Source organism: Pimephales promelas (assembly GCF_988280905.1).
Source record: "Pimephales promelas chromosome 3 unlocalized genomic scaffold, fPimPro1.hap1.1 SUPER_3_unloc_1, whole genome shotgun sequence".
In the NCBI taxonomy this organism is placed as follows: domain Eukaryota; kingdom Metazoa; phylum Chordata; class Actinopteri; order Cypriniformes; family Leuciscidae; genus Pimephales; species Pimephales promelas.
This window is the reverse complement of record NW_028297295.1, coordinates 130,001-132,500: the sequence shown is the minus strand read 5'-3', so window position 1 is coordinate 132,500 and position 2,500 is coordinate 130,001. Positions and strand designations below refer to the sequence as shown.

The 2,500-nt window shown below is 45.2% G+C and overlaps 11 non-coding genes across 11 annotated transcripts in view; all 11 read left to right on the top strand.

The window, feature by feature from the left end:
* Positions 1–128: 128 nt before the first annotated feature.
* Positions 129–247, top strand: LOC148962586 (5S ribosomal RNA). The gene has a single exon (XR_016150846.1). It is a non-coding gene; the product is annotated as a 5S ribosomal RNA (ribosomal RNA).
* Positions 248–420: 173 nt separating this feature from the next.
* On the top strand, positions 421–539 carry LOC148962585 (5S ribosomal RNA). The gene has a single exon (XR_016150845.1). It is a non-coding gene; the product is annotated as a 5S ribosomal RNA (ribosomal RNA).
* Positions 540–631: 92 nt separating this feature from the next.
* On the top strand, positions 632–750 carry LOC148962584 (5S ribosomal RNA). The gene has a single exon (XR_016150844.1). It is a non-coding gene; the product is annotated as a 5S ribosomal RNA (ribosomal RNA).
* Positions 751–842: 92 nt separating this feature from the next.
* LOC148962583 (5S ribosomal RNA) lies at positions 843–961 on the top strand. Its single transcript, XR_016150843.1, has one exon. It is a non-coding gene; the product is annotated as a 5S ribosomal RNA (ribosomal RNA).
* Positions 962–1,053: 92 nt separating this feature from the next.
* Positions 1,054–1,172, top strand: LOC148962582 (5S ribosomal RNA). The gene has a single exon (XR_016150841.1). It is a non-coding gene; the product is annotated as a 5S ribosomal RNA (ribosomal RNA).
* A 172-nt stretch (positions 1,173–1,344) lies between these two features.
* Positions 1,345–1,463, top strand: LOC148962581 (5S ribosomal RNA). The gene has a single exon (XR_016150840.1). It is a non-coding gene; the product is annotated as a 5S ribosomal RNA (ribosomal RNA).
* A 92-nt stretch (positions 1,464–1,555) lies between these two features.
* LOC148962580 (5S ribosomal RNA) lies at positions 1,556–1,674 on the top strand. Its single transcript, XR_016150839.1, has one exon. It is a non-coding gene; the product is annotated as a 5S ribosomal RNA (ribosomal RNA).
* A 92-nt stretch (positions 1,675–1,766) lies between these two features.
* Positions 1,767–1,885, top strand: LOC148962579 (5S ribosomal RNA). Its single transcript, XR_016150838.1, has one exon. It is a non-coding gene; the product is annotated as a 5S ribosomal RNA (ribosomal RNA).
* Positions 1,886–1,977: 92 nt separating this feature from the next.
* LOC148962578 (5S ribosomal RNA) lies at positions 1,978–2,096 on the top strand. The gene has a single exon (XR_016150837.1). It is a non-coding gene; the product is annotated as a 5S ribosomal RNA (ribosomal RNA).
* A 167-nt stretch (positions 2,097–2,263) lies between these two features.
* LOC148962577 (5S ribosomal RNA) lies at positions 2,264–2,382 on the top strand. The gene has a single exon (XR_016150836.1). It is a non-coding gene; the product is annotated as a 5S ribosomal RNA (ribosomal RNA).
* Positions 2,383–2,474: 92 nt separating this feature from the next.
* LOC148962576 (5S ribosomal RNA) overlaps positions 2,475–2,500 on the top strand; it is a 119-nt gene continuing 93 nt past the window's right edge. Inside the window, exon 1 of the ribosomal RNA XR_016150835.1 lies at positions 2,475–2,500. This exon is cut by the window's right edge and continues 93 nt beyond it. This is a non-coding gene — a ribosomal RNA (5S ribosomal RNA).

Genomic DNA, 2,500 nt, shown 5'->3' with positions numbered 1-2,500 from the left:
CCTCCTTTCTGAAACAGGCCCCAGGTGCTGTAAGCTTTATTGTTGGATGGGAGACCTAGTAAGCTTTATATGGTTTACTACCCTAATGTTCTAACCATTCAAAAAGCCCAATTTTGGCAGCAGATTTTGCTTACGGCCATACCACCTTGAGAACGCCCGAACTCGTCTGATCTCGGAAGCTAAGCAGGGTCGGGCCTGGTTAGTACTTGGATGGGAGACCGCCTGGGAATACCAGGTGCTGTAAGCTTTATTGTTTAAAAAAAAAAAAAAAAAAAAAAAGAGTCAATGAAATTGTTCAAAAATCCTAAATTGTCTTTTTTCCCCCTCAAAATGCCTGAAATCGTCTCTGAGTTTCTTCAGAAAGCCTGAAAGAGTCTCTTTTTTTTTTCTTCAAATAGCCCAATTTTGGCAGCAGATTTCGCTTACGGCCATACCACCTTGAGAACGCCCGAACTCGTCTGATCTCGGAAGCTAAGCAGGGTCGGGCCTGGTTAGTACTTGGATGGGAGACCGCCTGGGAATACCAGGTGCTGTAAGCTTTATTGTTGGATGGGAGACCTAGTAAGCTTTATATGGTTTACTACCCTAATGTTCTAACCATTCAAATAGCCCAATTTTGGCAGCAGATTTTGCTTACGGCCATACCACCTTGAGAACGCCCGAACTCGTCTGATCTCGGAAGCTAAGCAGGGTCGGGCCTGGTTAGTACTTGGATGGGAGACCGCCTGGGAATACCAGGTGCTGTAAGCTTTATTGTTGGATGGGAGACCTAGTAAGCTTTATATGGTTTACTACCCTAATGTTCTAACCATTCAAATAGCCCAATTTTGGCAGCAGATTTTGCTTACGGCCATACCACCTTGAGAACGCCCGAACTCGTCTGATCTCGGAAGCTAAGCAGGGTCGGGCCTGGTTAGTACTTGGATGGGAGACCGCCTGGGAATACCAGGTGCTGTAAGCTTTATTGTTGGATGGGAGACCTAGTAAGCTTTATATGGTTTACTACCCTAATGTTCTAACCATTCAAAAAGCCCAATTTTGGCAGCAGATTTTGCTTACGGCCATACCACCTTGAGAACGCCCGAACTCGTCTGATCTCGGAAGCTAAGCAGGGTCGGGCCTGGTTAGTACTTGGATGGGAGACCGCCTGGGAATACCAGGTGCTGTAAGCTTTATTGTTTAAAAAAAAAAAAAAAAAAAAAAGAGTCAATGAAATTGTTCAAAAATCCTAAATTGTCTTTTTTCCCCCTCAAAATGCCTGAAATCGTCTCTGAGTTTCTTCAGAAAGCCTGAAAGAGTCTCTTTTTTTTTTCTTCAAATAGCCCAATTTTGGCAGCAGATTTCGCTTACGGCCATACCACCTTGAGAACGCCCGAACTCGTCTGATCTCGGAAGCTAAGCAGGGTCGGGCCTGGTTAGTACTTGGATGGGAGACCGCCTGGGAATACCAGGTGCTGTAAGCTTTATTGTTGGATGGGAGACCTAGTAAGCTTTATATGGTTTACTACCCTAATGTTCTAACCATTCAAATAGCCCAATTTTGGCAGCAGATTTTGCTTACGGCCATACCACCTTGAGAACGCCCGAACTCGTCTGATCTCGGAAGCTAAGCAGGGTCGGGCCTGGTTAGTACTTGGATGGGAGACCGCCTGGGAATACCAGGTGCTGTAAGCTTTATTGTTGGATGGGAGACCTAGTAAGCTTTATATGGTTTACTACCCTAATGTTCTAACCATTCAAATAGCCCAATTTTGGCAGCAGATTTTGCTTACGGCCATACCACCTTGAGAACGCCCGAACTCGTCTGATCTCGGAAGCTAAGCAGGGTCGGGCCTGGTTAGTACTTGGATGGGAGACCGCCTGGGAATACCAGGTGCTGTAAGCTTTATTGTTGGATGGGAGACCTAGTAAGCTTTATATGGTTTACTACCCTAATGTTCTAACCATTCAAATAGCCCAATTTTGGCAGCAGATTTTGCTTACGGCCATACCACCTTGAGAACGCCCGAACTCGTCTGATCTCGGAAGCTAAGCAGGGTCGGGCCTGGTTAGTACTTGGATGGGAGACCGCCTGGGAATACCAGGTGCTGTAAGCTTTATTGTTTAAAAAAAAAAAAAAAAAAGAGTCAATGAAATGGTTCAAAAATCCTAAATTGTCTTTTTTCCCCCTCAAAATGCCTGAAATCGTCTCTGAGTTTCTTCAGAAAGCCTGAAAGAGTTTTTTTTTTTTTCTTCAAATAGCCCAATTTTGGCAGCAGATTTCGCTTACGGCCATACCACCTTGAGAACGCCCGAACTCGTCTGATCTCGGAAGCTAAGCAGGGTCGGGCCTGGTTAGTACTTGGATGGGAGACCGCCTGGGAATACCAGGTGCTGTAAGCTTTATTGTTGGATGGGAGACCTAGTAAGCTTTATATGGTTTACTACCCTAATGTTCTAACCATTCAAATAGCCCAATTTTGGCAGCAGATTTTGCTTACGGCCATACCACCTTGAGAAC